The 15,921-nt window shown below is 43.5% G+C and overlaps 1 protein-coding gene across 1 annotated transcript in view; it reads right to left on the bottom strand.

Annotated features, from left to right (window-relative positions):
• The window catches only part of LOC120733237 (histone deacetylase 4-like), an 83,551-nt gene that overhangs the window by 58,111 nt on the left and 9,519 nt on the right, over positions 1 to 15,921 (bottom strand).

Below are 15,921 nucleotides of genomic sequence, written 5' to 3' on the forward strand. Positions count from 1 at the left end.
GCAAATGTGGCTGGCAGCAAGCAGCGGCGGCAGAGAGGGATGAGGGGGATGGTGGTGGCGGGGAGGTGGGGGGAGCGATGGAGAGGAGGAGAGGGAGGGAGGGAGAGAGGTAAAAATAGCTCACCCTTTTGTGTGTAACGGCACATGCAGGAGCACACACAGGCACACACACACACAACGCACATGCATACAGACACAAAGACACTCCTCTAATGTGCATGTGTGTGTCTGTGTGTGTGTGTGTCTGTGTGTGTGTAGGCTGTAATTATAGTGGCAACATGAAAAGGCTTTTGTAGCTGCCGAGCCCTGGGAAGACATGGCTATAAAAAGCAGAGCCACGGAGAAGGGTAGTGGTGGAGGAGGAGGATGCATCAGGGGATGGAGGGGGTAAGAGGGGAGAGAGGTAGAGGGAAGCAGGGATGATGAGGCGATGGAAAGATGGAGGAAAAAGCAACGAAACGGCGAAACGAGAAAAAAAAAACACTGACATTGAAATAGTGCATGCATTGCAACCGCACACAAACCTGCGACTACAGCTGCTGCATCCATCCTCTATATGTGTGTGTATTCATAGTAAACACGAGCACCTGAGCCATCTGTATATAAATACATTTACATCTAAAAATCCTGAGCACAAGGCTCAAAAACATCTGAGGGGCACAAATATGCAATTATTCCTTTTGGACGCGAGATGAAAATCCATGTAAAATCCCTCCGGAGGCATCAAAAAGGAAAAAAAGGCGAGGGAAACGGGCGAGCGTCTCGCTGTGCGTGATCTATTTCTGGAATTCTCTCTGGACCAGACGGGCACATACACACAGACGCACGCTCTTAATTAGCCTTGAAGCTGCAGGGATGCGTTTTGCGCTGATTATGTACGTGCATTCGTCTCGCGCCACCTTGCGCGAATTGATGCACCAGTACCCCCGAACCCTCCACCTTCAACCACCCTGTCCCCCCCAACAAGTGAGGGCTTGGGCGTGGGCTTGAGTGTCACATTTGGCCCTGTTGAAACAGATCTACACACACAGGTGACATTCAAATTCAAACTCCTGCAGACTTTATGTAAAGAGCGAGGAAATATTACAAGGTGGTCAAAGCCTCTCCAAAAACAAACCCGTCCGCATCGGTGAGAGCCGATATCCCCTGACGTTCCTATTCAAATGAAACACGCTGCTGCATTTTGCAATGGAAATGAGGTGCATCTGCCTGTGGATGACACCTGTGGCTTGGAGTAATTCTACGCCCTGCTTTTGCACAAATTGCTGGTGGGAGCTTTACATCTCCGACTTTTAAGTGTGGGGAATTGGTGGAGGGGTGCGCGTGTCGTTGTCTGTGGTTAGTCAGACAAAGCGTATAAGCTTTCAGCCCCAAACCGCAGGGTTGATACCCGACACTCACGTGGGGAGGAGGGAGCATAGGTGTGTGCTGGGGCACTGAAGAGGGAGAGTGGGACACACAGCAGTCGGAGCAACGTAATGAAGCGATAACCCGCCAAAGTAGTGCCCTATACCTTGGCGACAGGATCCATCAATCTTAAATGTAGCCTAGTTACACAGCAGAGCCCCCCCCCCAACACCTCAATGTAGCTCCTTCATATCTCCCTTTCTCCATTCCTCTCCATCCTTCAGTTCCACTGGGTAAGAATCGGGAGACAGGGAGCCATAAATAGCTTCTTCTACCCTCAGGCAGAGAGTTAGTCGACTCAAGTTAGCGTAGCTGCATCAAAAATATGTTGTCATAGGGAATATAAATGGGTGGGGAGGGGGGGGGGGGTGCAGGACTAACGAGCTTAGCAAAATGGTGAAGGGGCTCCGTCCGCCGCATCTCCCAGGAGAGACAAGAGGCAAACTTGACCCGGTCCTGGCAACGAGAGCATACTGTATGTTGACAGAGGCCTTTGTTATGCGGGAGAAAAGAGAATGAGACGTTTGTCTGCGCCGCTGTGGCATTTACAAAGCGAGACAGTGACTGAGAAAGAGAGGAAGGATGCTCCGGCCCTCATTACATTCAGCGCACTTCCGTTCTGGCTGCTCTGTCCAGGGTGACTCCAGCGAGCAAGGTGAACCCGACAGGAACAATACGATTAATCAAACACGCCTCTCCTTGAAGAGGCTTTTTCCTCTGGGTCGCAGATTCGCTTCCCAAGGGCACCGGCTGACGTCAGGGACCCCGATAAAAAGAGAATGAGTGACCCCTGCGTGAGCCCCGGCCAAGTTTGCGTCCTGCGGACGGTCAGAAAACAACCATCTGACCTTTCGTTTCAAGCTGGAAGACTCGGAAAAACAAGGCGGTCACACATCTTACATTTAACAGAAAAATCAGAAATGAGTTGGAAATTGGTCATTACGCTGCAGACGCGTGTCCAAAACGCTGTTTTGCTGTGTAACTGCCACAGACCATAAGGGCTTACGTGTGACTTACTTACGTGTGAGATAATATGTTCAAAAAAGCCGCACACTTAAGATAACGCGCCTGATTTAGAGAAAACCACCAAAGCCACACGGTGAAGACCAACTGGTTTGCTTGCATCATAGCAAATAGCCCAGGCCAATTTGACTTCCACAGCAGTCAAAATCTTGAATACTTGAAGTCATCTTCAGTACGTGCAGGCCTGAATTCACTGTGCACCAAAAGCAAACAATGCCACAACATTCAATAGAGGGTTGTGACAACGGGCCTGTTGCCACTGCACACAACTGTACAAGAGCGGTCCCATAAATTGGCCCTTTCACACTCCGTTTCGACTGTGGCGCATAATAATGATATTTGCCACTTCCTTCGACTATGATCTCAAATATGAGCGTGCCAAATGTACATTCATAACACAACCTGGTTGGAACCAAGACAGCTGCCGGATTGCTGCTTGCTGTACTTTTACGATGTTTGAATCTGCAGCCTTTTCAGCGTTTACCAAGCAGTAAAAGCATTCAGGGGTTCAGTAATGCACGTGCACCTTTCACATCTGTGAAGGCACCATTAATGCTGAATGATATAAATACAAGTTTTGGGGCATTTTAAAACAGAAAGGCCTCATCACTTCAGCAACATGTTTTACAACAGCATGGCTCGATTCACCCCAACATACATACTAAATCTACTGTGCAGTGAGGCAAAGCGACACAAACAGAGCTGCAATCGACTTAAAAATCAACTTCAGCGAAAAATCCAGTCAACGCTGCTTTATGAAAATATGGAAGACAATTAGAGCATCTTAAAAAATGGGGTGTATATTCCCCCAAAATAAAAAGACATTTTAAATAGAAGTAAAACTTTGTATTTTTCTGTTTTTGAATTCTTAGGTTTTTCTCAGAAATTCAGAATTCTGACATTTTCAGAAAAAAGTCGTAAGTCAGACTTTTTTTTTCTGAATTCCGACTTTTTCTGAGAATAACCTTTTCTCCGACATTATTCTCAGAATTCTGACTTTCTGGGGAAAAAACCCCCCAAAGAATTCTGAGGTAAGAATTTTGACTTTTCTCTCAGAGTTGTGAGAAACAAAACACACAAAAAAATCTCAAGCACAGGCTTTTGTTCAGTGGCCCTAATCCTCTTCCGTACAAATCCCTATCAACTGGGATTCTCCTGATGCCAGTGATAAGCTTTTCGATATCATTTGAGAGCAGCTGTATGGTTGTATGGAGCTGCATGGTTCAACTTTACATTTATGGAGACAAAAAACCTAAAACAAAACAAAACGAGAAAGCTTGCAGAAAAGTGAGAGCTTCCCAATAAGTTATGAACATATGTTAAAACTCTGTAACTTGATTCCAGCGTTCGTCGAGCACGTCGTCGTCCTGCTGGCTGTTGAAGGCAAAAAGAGTTTCCAAAGCGTGCGCTGTTATTCGTTTATTTGGTGACAACAAAAGCAGACATTAGCCCGAATTAACCCACAAAACCTGAAAAGTGCAAATTATTTCAACTGACAGCGATCTTGCGTCCATCTTTAATATTCTCTACTTAATGGGCAGCCATTATGGTTGCTAGGAGATTTGTGATGCAACCGTAAAGCTTTGCTCGCTGGGCCTTACAACAGCAAACACCCACAGCATCAGAGCTCGCAGTCGCTCCGCACCTACCATGCACGCACATCTCGACTCTTTAAGCGCTCGTGTGCTTCGAGTTCCGACAAAGATGATGCGTTGATCCTCTTGCGTAAGCGTAGTATTTCCTTGATGCCCTGGCCAGACATTTGTGCTTCGTGTCAAGCACTGTGGAGCACCATGTCAAAAGGCACAAGGATTGGGCTCCCAGGCAGCAGTGTAAACCGTAATTGCCGCTGACAGCATGCTGGCAGAACACAGTGTATCCCGTTTCTCAGCTGGGACTAGACAAAAGACGCGGGGACAAAAGATGCGTCCCTTCATTAGCTCATGTTCGCTCTGCGCTGTCTTTGTCCTGCCACCAATTAAAACCGCAGCTTTTCTCATATGCTGAGACATCATCCTGCATAAATAGCATGTTTTAGGTGTTATTATTTTTTTGGAGGAGGACAAGCATGGCTGCAGCAGCAGGATGCTGGTGAGGACACGGTGAACCTTTTGCATCCAGGCGAGTCAGACGCTGCACAAGAAACCCCCTGGGTTTGTCCTGGGATGGGACTCTCATGTTCAGCCAAGTTGGTGGCGCATGGGAGGACAGCGCTGACAAACCGTCTGGCTGGCAGCAGCCTCATCTGTGTTCACCGGGTTCAGCGAGAGAGAGAGAGGGTGCGGCATTTGTGGGAACACGCCGCTGAAGTGCATTTTGCAATCTGCCACAATTTTGTAATTGGGTTTCGGAGGGGCAGAAAACAACATGTCAGCACAAGTGGACGGCCAGGCAAACGTGACAATGAGGCTCGAAATTACCCTCGATGAGGCTCATGCACCTAGCACAATGACCGCCCGCACAAAAGAGCCAGCGGTCGTGTCACGCATGCACTCGCCCCGTGCTCCATTTTTAGCCGCACGGCAACAAAGCGCTCAATCACGGCGAGGAGAATCTACACGGGAGACCAAAAATAATGATCGTTTGTTCGCCGTGCTTGCACGTGCACATCTCTTCTGTGTGTGTGCTTCTAAAAATAGACTCGGGGATAAGCCGGGCCCTCTTCATTGCAGTGAAAGCTTTTAACCCTTTCACCTCTGGATTTGAGCAGAGACTGCGTGCATTTGGAGGAAGAGGCTGGACAGAGGTCAGTGAAAGCAGAAGGGGGAAATAGAGTTAGAAGAAAAAATGCATTTAATGCATGAAACACCTTTAAACTTTGGTCAGCTGCTGCAAGTGGCTTTCACTTTACTTGAAACTCCTGATATGAGCTTCCTCTATTTCAGTGCATCTCAGCAGCCAACTACAGCTTTACTGTAGCAGCTCTGATGGACCAGTGAGGAAACACTGTCATACTTATGTGTGCTTCACTTTCCTCAGTTTCTCTTGCAATAGGATGAAGGAAAAAAAAAAGGTTTCTTTTTCACTTTTTCCATTTACTAGTTGGGACAAGCCACCGATCTTCCAGTCCCAACCCCATTCCTTAAATCTCTATGCTGCCGCTTCCCCAATAATAGTATCTGGTAGGTGTAATAAAAAGCAAATCTATAATATAGACGTATAGCCATCCAGAGATCTGTGTGCATGCCTGTACTGTGGTGGTTGTCAAGGCAAGGGTAAATGCTTCTCAGAGCAGCAACCTGTCAAAATAAAGGGAGGGGGGGGGCTTTAATTTTTAAGTAAAAACGAAAGGTAATAAATCACCTTTCTGGCCCTGCCATGTGCGATAAGGCAAACTACAAGACTGTCAGCAGCAGTGCGACAGTGCGGGAGCCTGAGTTTTTTATTAAAGCCTGCCTTAATAAACTTGCAAAATTAGTTTTTGGTCACGACAACAATTACCTAGAAAGTATGAGGCTACGTGTCTGGGGATGTATTTTTTTCAGCACTTTAGATAGGACCGAGAGGAGAAGCAGTGACAACACAAGTCGCAATGCTGAGGATGCAAGTGTGTGATGGACCCCTGGGAAGGTGATGTCAGTGAAAACTGCATGGATACACACTTGTACTGTACAGCAAGTTACAGTGGTTTGGGTCTCTTGAGTCAGATTTACCACAAGCAGCATGAGGGGGGAAAACCCTGCACCACGGGTAAATGCATGTGCGTGTCTGTCTATGCTTGACGTCAGCAGAGGTCCCACGGCATACCTGCGAAAATTCCCCACAGGCCTGATAGTAAACACACGACGAGGGTCTGGAGCAGAACTCTTAAACTAAGACAAAGTGGTGCAATGTAAACCTTGTGAAGACCATGTTTAGGTGGAAACTAGCGAGCTAGCTTCCTGCTAACTTCTAACTCTGTTTAATTTAATAAATCCTGTTTTCATGGATGTTAAACTTAATTGTTACACCTGGTAAAGCAGCAACGCTGATCGTTTTATTGCAGATGAAAGAATTTAGACAGTTTTTAACTCTCGGTGATGCTGCAGTGTTCGTTTGACTTTGGGACCTGAAGCAGACGGAGTTTAGGACAGTGTTGCCCACTCCTCAGTAAGGAAAATCGCTATTGGCTGTCCTGCAAGTCGCTAAAAGTCGCTAAATGACGTCATCGCCTAATTTGCATAATTGGTAATGCTAATGTAATTGTAACCTACGCTGTCGGAGAGAGAAATAACATCGTGGAAGAGACAGTAAAAAAACTTCCTAAATGCAGTTAGAATTTATTTAGAACTACAAATTAAATTTCTTTTAGTGATTATTGTTTTTGGCTTTTTTGGTTTGTTTTGTTTTTATTTTGTTTTGTTTTTTTGTTCCAACCCTGCTCCTTTACCCGGGCTTGGTGTGATGCATTGGCCACACAGGGGTAAATTAGTCCATTTTTTACTTTATTAGTTTGCTTTGCAGTTTTCTTCATTAATCATTTGGTTAAACCTAACACTGGTATTATAGTAACATTGTGTGTTTCTCTTTCTTTGAGTTACCTGGGTTTGGGCGGTGGCTGTTTCCTGTCTGGGCAAAAGGCGTGGCCGAGGACTCTGGGAACAAAATGCCTGCTCAGCAGGACCAACCATGGGCTTACCAGGAGCAGGGGTGTTTTAAGGTTTAGTTAGGTTATTCTGTGCTTAGTTAATATTAGTGTGTTTTTATTTTCCCCCTATTGTGTGTAAATGGTTTGGCCAAATCATTATAAAAGCTACTCTCATGTGTCTTTGTAATTAGGTCAGTTTGTGAGTTGTGTCTCACTTTGTTTTGTTTAAGTTTCTGGAAATTACTTTTCATAGAGTTCTATTTAGTTGACCTCTTTTATGGGCCTGCTAAGAATGGTTTTGAATGTTGTTAGTTTTGGACTTTGAGGGTTAAAATAAAGAAAACCCTTTTTGAAGACACTTTTTCGCCTGTGTCCTCTTTGCTTTGGCTGCTTGGTCCCTCACACTTGGACCGGCAAAAGTAACCCAAAATAGGCACTCTGGTGGAGTTGCTTTGTGTGTGTGTTTATAAGTCGTTTTAAACCTTGTGATCCACAAAACAGCATACGAGTAAAAGAAGAACTGACTGCGTTACAGTCAGTGTGGAGCAGCGGCTTCGCTCGTGCGCAATTCATTTGCAGTTTGGACGCACAGGCGTGAACATCTGCTGCCCTGATAGCAGCGGGGGGAGGACTATCCTCCGCCCATGAGCGCTTTGGCACGGGCGAGGTGCCCACGGCAGCACCACTGCTTGTTGAGAGTAAGAGCGATACGCGCCTTCATGTCAAAAAGTCGTCATAAATAAGTCTCCAATAACACCAGAAAAAGTCGCCAGATTTGTCGCTAGTCGCTTTTCAGAAAAAATCGTTAAGGGGTCTGAAAACTCACTAAATATAGCGACAAAGTCGCTAAGTTGGCAACACTGGTTTAGGACCCAGATTACTCCGCGAGGCTCTTGACTACGGTAGCCGTAATGCTCCGACAATGCATCTAGCAGTGCGCATTCATAGCTTACCAAAGTCGTACTAAAACATTTGACATATCGCTGCACGCCGTGTGCTACGTAAAATCGGTTCGAGGTCAGTAAGCACAACCATAATTCATAGATAAGGCACACTGTCGATGTTTCAGAAACTTAAAGGATTTTAAGTGTGCCCTATAGTGTGTAAAAAATGTTATACAGAAGAAAAGAAGATATTGCAAAATATATTGTTACCGCTCATGCTTCAAATTATACCGTGATATGGATTTTAGGCCATATCGCACAGCCCTAGTTTCTAGCTATACAAGGCAATTTTATTTGAAGTCCCTGTGTTTGAATAACCATGTTTATCCATTATATTTGCCCTCATTAACCTGCTGCCTTTCACTTATTACAGCACAACAAGGATGACTCACTTCTATATGGATTCGATACCCACTGCACTGCACAGCAAACATCTTCAGCCACCCCACATAAAAAAAACCCAAAAAAACCCCAAAGATAAAAGAGAGTGTGGCTCCTGGGAAGAAAAATGCAAAGCGCTCTTGAGCAATAGTTCTCAGCCACTTAACACTGGCCTATGAATCATTCAAGCATAGCCACCTAACCCACGGGATGAACCAGTTCTGTGAATCTATAAAAAAATTCCAAAGATGAACCAGTTTTTATACGTTTGGCATCCACAAGTCTGCTTGTGTCCCTGTGACATAACTTTCGGCATTGGACAGTGAGCGCAAGGGTCCGCACAGACCTGCCTAATTTTTTGTGATCGCGCAGACTCATTGCAGAGAATTCACATTACAGCAACTACAGTGGCTTGCAAAAGTATTCGGCCCCCTTGAACTTTCCCACATTTTGTCACATTACAGCCACAAACATGAATCAATGTTATTGGAATTCCAGGTGAAAGACCAACACAAAGTGGTGCACACGTGAGAAGTGGAACAAAAATCAGACATGATTCCAAACATTTGTTACAAATAAATAACTGCAAAGTGGGGTGTGTGTAATTATTCAGCCCCTTTGGTCTGAGTGCAGTCAGTTGCACATAGACGTTGCCTGATGAGTGCTAATGACTAAATAGAGAGCACCTGTGTGTGATCTAATGTCAGTACAAATACAGCTGCTCTGTGACGGCCTCAGAGGTTGTCTAAGAGAACATTGGGAGTAACAACACCATGAAGTCCAAAGAACACACCAGACAGGTCAGAGATAAAGTTATTGAGACATTTAAAGCAGGCTTAGGCTACAAAAAGATTTCCCAAGCCTTGAACATCCCACGGAGCACTGTTCAAGCCATCATTCAGAAATGGAAGGAGTATGGCACAACTGTAAACCTACCAAGACAAGGCCGTCCACCTAAACTCACAGGCCGAACAAGGAGAGCGCTGATCAGAAATGCAGCCAAGAGGCCCATGGTGACTCTGGACGAGCTGCAGAGATCTACAGCTCAGGTGGGGGAATCTGTCCATAGGACAACTATTAGTCGTGCACTGCACAAAGTTGGCCTTTATGGAAGAGTGGCAAGAAGAAAGCCATTGTTAACAAAAAACCAGAAGAAGTCCCGTTTGCAGTTTGCCACAAGCCATGTGGGGGACACAGCAAACATGTGGAAGAAGCTGCTCTGGTCAGATGAGACCAAAATGCAAAACGCTGTGTGTGGCGGAAAACTAACACTGCACATCACTCTGAACACACCATCCCCACTGTCAGATATGGTGGTGGCAGCATCATGCTCTGGGGGGGCTTCTCTTCAGCAGGGACGGGGAAGCTGGTCAGAGTTGATGGGAAGATGGATGGAGCCAAATACAGGGCAATCTTGGAAGAAAACCTCTTGGAGTCTGCAAAAGACTTGAGACTGGGGCGGAGCTTCACCTTCCAGCAGGACATTGACCCTAAACATAAAGCCAGGGCAACAATGGGATGGTTTAAAACAAAACATTCCATGTGTTAGAACGGCCCAGTCAAAGTCCAGATCTAAATCCAATCCAGAATCTGTGGCAACATCTGAAAGCTGCTGTTCACAAACGCTGCCCATCTAATCTGACTGAGCTGGAGCTGTTTTGCAAAGAAGAATGGGCAAAGATTTCAGTCTGTAGATGTGCAAAGCTGGTAGAGACAGACCCTAAAAGACTGGCAGCTGTAACTGCAGCAAAAGCTGGTTCTACAAAGTATTGACTCAGGGGGCTGAATAATTACGCACACCACACTTTACAGTTATTTATTTGTAAAAAATGTTTGGAGTCATGTATGATTTTCGTTCCACTTCTCACGTGTGCATCACTTTGTGTTGGTCTTTCACCTGGAATTCCAATAAAACTGATTCATGTTTGTGGCTGTAATGTGGCAAAATGTGGAAAAGTTCAAGGGGGCCGAATACTTTTGCAAGCCACTGTATACATTTACCCAGGCAGCGGACTTCAATTCAACTTCAAGGAAGTATAACGGGGACAACTATTTGACTGCCGGTTCTCCAGTTGTCCTCGTCTGAGTACAATCCAGACTTAACACAGTTTGACAGGCATAAAATAGTATTTTGCAAACACAAGGTGATTTCCAAAGAGTTGCCATATCTCAGCACAGTTTGCAGAGTGTCCTCAAACAATCTGAGGAAATTGGACAAATGGAAGACATACAACTACCTAGAGAAGTCATGTCGTTAAGAAATAGGAAAAAGTCTAGCAAACACCTGGTTCAGGACCTAAGAGATATATCTGAACCTTCAGCTGATCCATCTACTGTTCACTGAAGCTTCATCAGAAATGGCCTCAGTGGAAGGGTGGCTGTCAACAAGCCATTCTTTAGAGAGGAAAACACAGAAAAGAATGAAGTGTGTCAGATTACAGAAGAACTGGACTGACAACAAGTGGCAACAGGTCTGATGGAGTGATGAACCCAAATTTGGTCTCTGGTTCATGTCAATGTAAATATGTATCTCAAGTCATCACAATGGATGCTCTGGCAGGGTTTGGCGCCACATTTCAGTCAGTGTTGGGGATCCTGACGAAATTGATTTAATCATGAACACAGAAAAGTACCATCAATGATTCCACTGCCAAATCAGTAAAACTAAACCTGGATAGAAATAGACACGGTGCAACACTATCAGCCATGGACTGGCCTCCCCAGAGCCTGGACATCAACATTATTGAAGTAGTGTGGGATCATCATGGCAGAGAACAGGTCAAAAGGCAAAAACATCCAAAGAAGGAGAAAAGTATTGTAGAAAAGATGTCCTGGAGAACTATTCTTGAAGACGACCTAAAGAAATTACAAGAAAGCTAGCTTTGGGTTCAGGCAGTGCGGAAGAATAAAGGTGGCTAAAACGAATATTGACTTTCAAGCTCATTAGAACTGCAAACTCTGTTGCCTTATACACTGTATTTTCATCTATGTTAGGAAATGTTTCAATAAATCATTGTACCTAAAGAGTTTTTGAGACTTTTGTCAAGAAAAAAAACCTAACATTTTAGCTAACGTCCTTAAGCTTTGCTACAATACGAACTCAACACTGTAACCATGTTAAAAAGTCCCACTATTTCACTTGTCAGAGACCCTTCATTTCTTAACAGGGCTTTTATTATGAAATGTTTTCATGCATCTAAAATAGCTGTCTTTTACCAGTTTGTGCTGACCACCTCCTCGGCCACATTCACAGGACTTCTGTTAAAATTTGGCTCTGTGTTTATACTTGTAGAGTTTGAAAAACATTTAATGGAAACCAAACTAACCACCTATTTAACTCAACCTCGGCAATGCTCCACAAAACCTAATACATCTGCCACGGAACAATATTTTATCAGAATTGGTCAAAATTTTAAACTGTCACTATCTGAAATTCTGAAATCAAAGAAATCTTTAATTCGTAATTTTTAAACATGAGAGCAAGTAGTATGCTGATGAGCTGTCCACAGAAAATATTACAACATCCTGTTTCCTGTGATTACTAATAATATAAATTTCTTGTCATCCAAAATCTTAGTAATTCAGTAAACACGGAAGCTCAGCAGAAACATGGCTGACATATAGAGAGCTGGGCCTGAGCACTTACTTCCATCTCAGCTCTTGGCTTCAGTAGAATTCACATGATTTGATGTGGTTATGCTACTCAGATATTAAAATGTTTTAAATTATACATGTATTAATCTTCTAAGTTCAAAAGTTCAAATGAACAAGAGAGATGAAAGAAAATTAGATTATGAAGTTGTTTCTTCTTCCTAACCCTTGTTCCTTGTCTGGAAGGCAGAAGTCAGTACTGCATGTAAAAATGGCTTTATAAATCTAATATGAAGTCTGTAAGCTAAAACTAATGCAATGTAATACAGCCTAGCAATAAATCCTACTTTTGTGGAGGTTATAGTGTTCCCCTTTTCTCAAAAATGTTTTAGAGATGCTGAATCAACTTTATGATCATGACAAATGATGTCGTTTGTGGTGGTATGGAAATAAACTTTATTATGTAGAGAAACTATTGCATCTCTGTTGCCCAGTTGGCAAAACCTTACATCTTTCTCCATTTCTGATATAGTACTCCACCACTAAAAACAGTCTCTTGAAAACATGTGGCCATACAAGTCACCATATACTGTAGATCTTGATTTAAGATACTGGTTCATGGTTCCATATGTTGAAAATATGTTTTTATTGGAGTCTGGTGCTTTTTATCCATCCATCCATCCATCCATCTTCTACCGCTTAGCTGTCCTGGAAAGCCGTCTCAGAAGAGAAGCTCAGACCTTCCTCTCCACAGGCAGCTGAGAGCTATAATCTCTCCAGAGTGTCCTGGATCTGCCTTAGGGCGTCTTCCTGGGTGGACATGTTTAAAATACCTCTCCTAGGATGCCTCCAGAAGGCATTCGACTCAAATACCTCAACCACCATTTTAATTTCTCTAGCACCCCTGAAACTAGAGAGCCACCCAGCTTTACAACCCATTAAGAATATTTTTCACAGTATTAACACTGGATAACTTATCATTACTGAGATAAAAGAAACCTTCGCCAAACAAAGCCTCACCATCAATATCTTGGTCTTTTGAAACTGCCTGTGACGAGGAAGGGGTGTGTCTGACTTCACTGGCTAATGCTCATTAGTAAAAGATAAGACCCAACCATCGCTACCTGTTATGATGGGCTGCTATTAGCTATTTATAAATATTTCGGTATCAAATAATTTTCATTTACTGGCCGATGTATGACAATTAAAAAACAAAGGGGAGACAGCACAAACATGCTTCACTCACTTTAGGAGTGTTGATGTCGCATAGTTTGTCCACCAGGGGGCACACTGCAACCTCTGTGTTGGTAACAAATACGTTTGGAAAAAACAAACAATCAGCAGCCGATATATCTGATAGTTAAAATCACCAAGTATCGGTGTCAAAATTCCTGCACCCATCATGAGTTACAATTAACAAACCTCCTTTCTGACGCTGCAAATGACCAAAATTTATAAATGAACGTCGTCTTTATTCCAATATAACTTCAAGCTAGCGGCTAAAGTCATAGAGTCATCGGGAAAGTGTTTGTGGGGATTACAGAAGCAAGAGAGCCGAGGGCTGTTTTCCCATAGAGCTCTACACAACCAGAGGAATCACCCCCTGCTGGCTATTAAAGAGAATGCAGGTGGAAAGCGCTTTTCTAAAACGATTGAGCGATTAGCAAACTAAACTAAATATTCTGTAGTTGGGTTCAAAACCTTTTTTTCTCTTTCATAATATCACAATTTTCTTTTTAATAAGAAAGCTTCACTGTTAAGTTAGCTCACATATCTTACAAGCTTAGAACCAGGCAAATATTAAGAGTTAATACTGTTTTACCTGTTCGGCTGATAATCCATCCACTAAATCAAAATAAAGGCAGCTTATTTTTCTGTTTATGAGTGACACAAATCACATTTTATTACTGGCAAAAGCTGTAAAGTAGCAAAAAAAAAAACCCCATCGTATCTCTCTCCTAACCTACTGTGCGCTCAGAGATGCAGCACAGAGGCCAGCGCAGGTCTGGTGCTTTAGCGGATTAACTGGGTGCAACTCTGAATTGCTGCTAGGAATTCTCTGCTACTGCTCTCTTCATGCCTGGATGCCATAAACCGTCTCGTGTTGCTGTGTAGGGCTGCCACAAACAATTATTTTGATAGTCGACTAGTCACCGATTATTTTTGTGATTAGTCGACTAATCAGATCTTCATCCATTGGACGTAAAAGTACAGCTTATTGCACCAGCAGCATCTGCTCTTATTTTACTATCATTAGCTTACAGCTTTAAGTTGTTAAGATATGTGCTAACTAAAAATAAAGACAAGATGATAGTTTATTAAATTTTAATGAAATTTGCAGATTGTTTCGGTGAAGTTTAATAAACTCCTTGCTATCTAAAATATAACAGGACACCGGAGTATATTCTCGAGCATCTCACACTTCTGATGATCAGCTGTCTGCTTGACGTTTATTCAGCTGTGTAAAAACTTTAATCTCAGCCAAACCGATTCACTCAGGAACAAATTAAATACTGAAAAAAGCCAAACAACAACATTTTTAAGTTATCTAAGTGACTTATATATCATGTTTAACCTGAGTAGTGAAAGACGGCGGTGGGTTTGAAAACGATTGGCCGGGAGTCCGGTGTTCTCACCGGGTCTAGTGAGCTTGCCCCCGGCTAGCTATCGAGCTAGTGGGTAACAGACGTCTCTGAAAACGTCGGAGCGCTTTTGAAAATATGTGGTGTCTTGATAAACTGAGCAGATATTTGAGGTTTACACAGCTACATTCTCGCCTGAAAATATGTTAAACGTTTATTTTGTGACCCAGAAAGAATAATAAGTAATATTAAAACTAACTAGCTGGCGCCATTGTTGGAAACTGAGCTGGGCTGCGCTATGAATTCTGGGATAGGTTGGGCCACGAAGTATACACCCGACCCATCCTTCAAATCTGGGGAAATGAAGGGCGCATTTGTTGGAGTCTTCGAATTTGGACAGTCTTCGTCGTGTCGCTGTAACGTAATCGGCCTGCAAATGCGGGCACAGGAGGATGCGGTCCCTGAATTCGGACGCAGCTACAATACCGGACACAGCTTCTTCTTCTGGGTTTAACGGCAGCTGGCATCCTTGTACATGCAGTGCTGCCATCTTCTGTTTCAGTCCGTTATTACACTCTTAAATCCTGCTACTTATTCCTGCGTCTTTTGGGATCTTACAAAGCTTCAAACGACGCGTCGACTATTAAATCAGTCGTCGACGATTTTGATAGTCGACGTAATCGTGACTAGACGACTAATCGTGCCAGCGCTATTGCTGTGACATCCCTGACGCTTACAGAAAGATGCTTTACGACAATCAAAATCTGCAAAAAGATCCAATGATGGAACCACATCTATTGACCTGAAGCCTTTCTATCAAAAACATGATGTGATAACGATGTCAGGAGGAGGAACAGGTTTACCCCAAGATGATGAAGATTTGGTGCACAGTTGCATTAATTCTAGAGTTTATCACAAGTGGAACCAGAAACCCAGAGAGTCGGTGTTCTAGCATTATCTACAGTAACTTGCAGACCACTTCCTGGAAGGTTCATAATTAACAGCAGTAGCTCCATTAAAGCTACAGACACTTTTACAGAGTGGAGCAGAGCTCAAACCAGGAGTCCATCTAACCACCCATCCATTTTCTTAAGTGCTCGTCCAATTCAGGGAGCCTATCCCAGTTATTATAGGGCCAAAGGTCAGGTACACTCTGGACAAGTCGCCGGTCTATTGCACAGCCAAACCTGATTTTTTATAAGCATCGTATAAACAGTGATCGGTGAAAACATGAAAAAAAATATATTCTGGGGGAACACAAGAGAGCTTTTAACTTAGAAACTGTTTTAAAAGTGTACTTTTAACCTAGTAAGAAATATTTGTATATACCAAAAAGCAAAGGACAGGAATGACTGTACCAAATTACTGCTATTCCCTGACCATAAATCCTTTTTTAATGCAACCGCAGCACGACTAGCTTGTCTAA

Source organism: Simochromis diagramma, unplaced genomic scaffold, assembly GCF_900408965.1.
Source record: "Simochromis diagramma unplaced genomic scaffold, fSimDia1.1 OVJJ01000235.1, whole genome shotgun sequence".
In the NCBI taxonomy this organism is placed as follows: Eukaryota; Metazoa; Chordata; class Actinopteri; order Cichliformes; family Cichlidae; genus Simochromis; species Simochromis diagramma.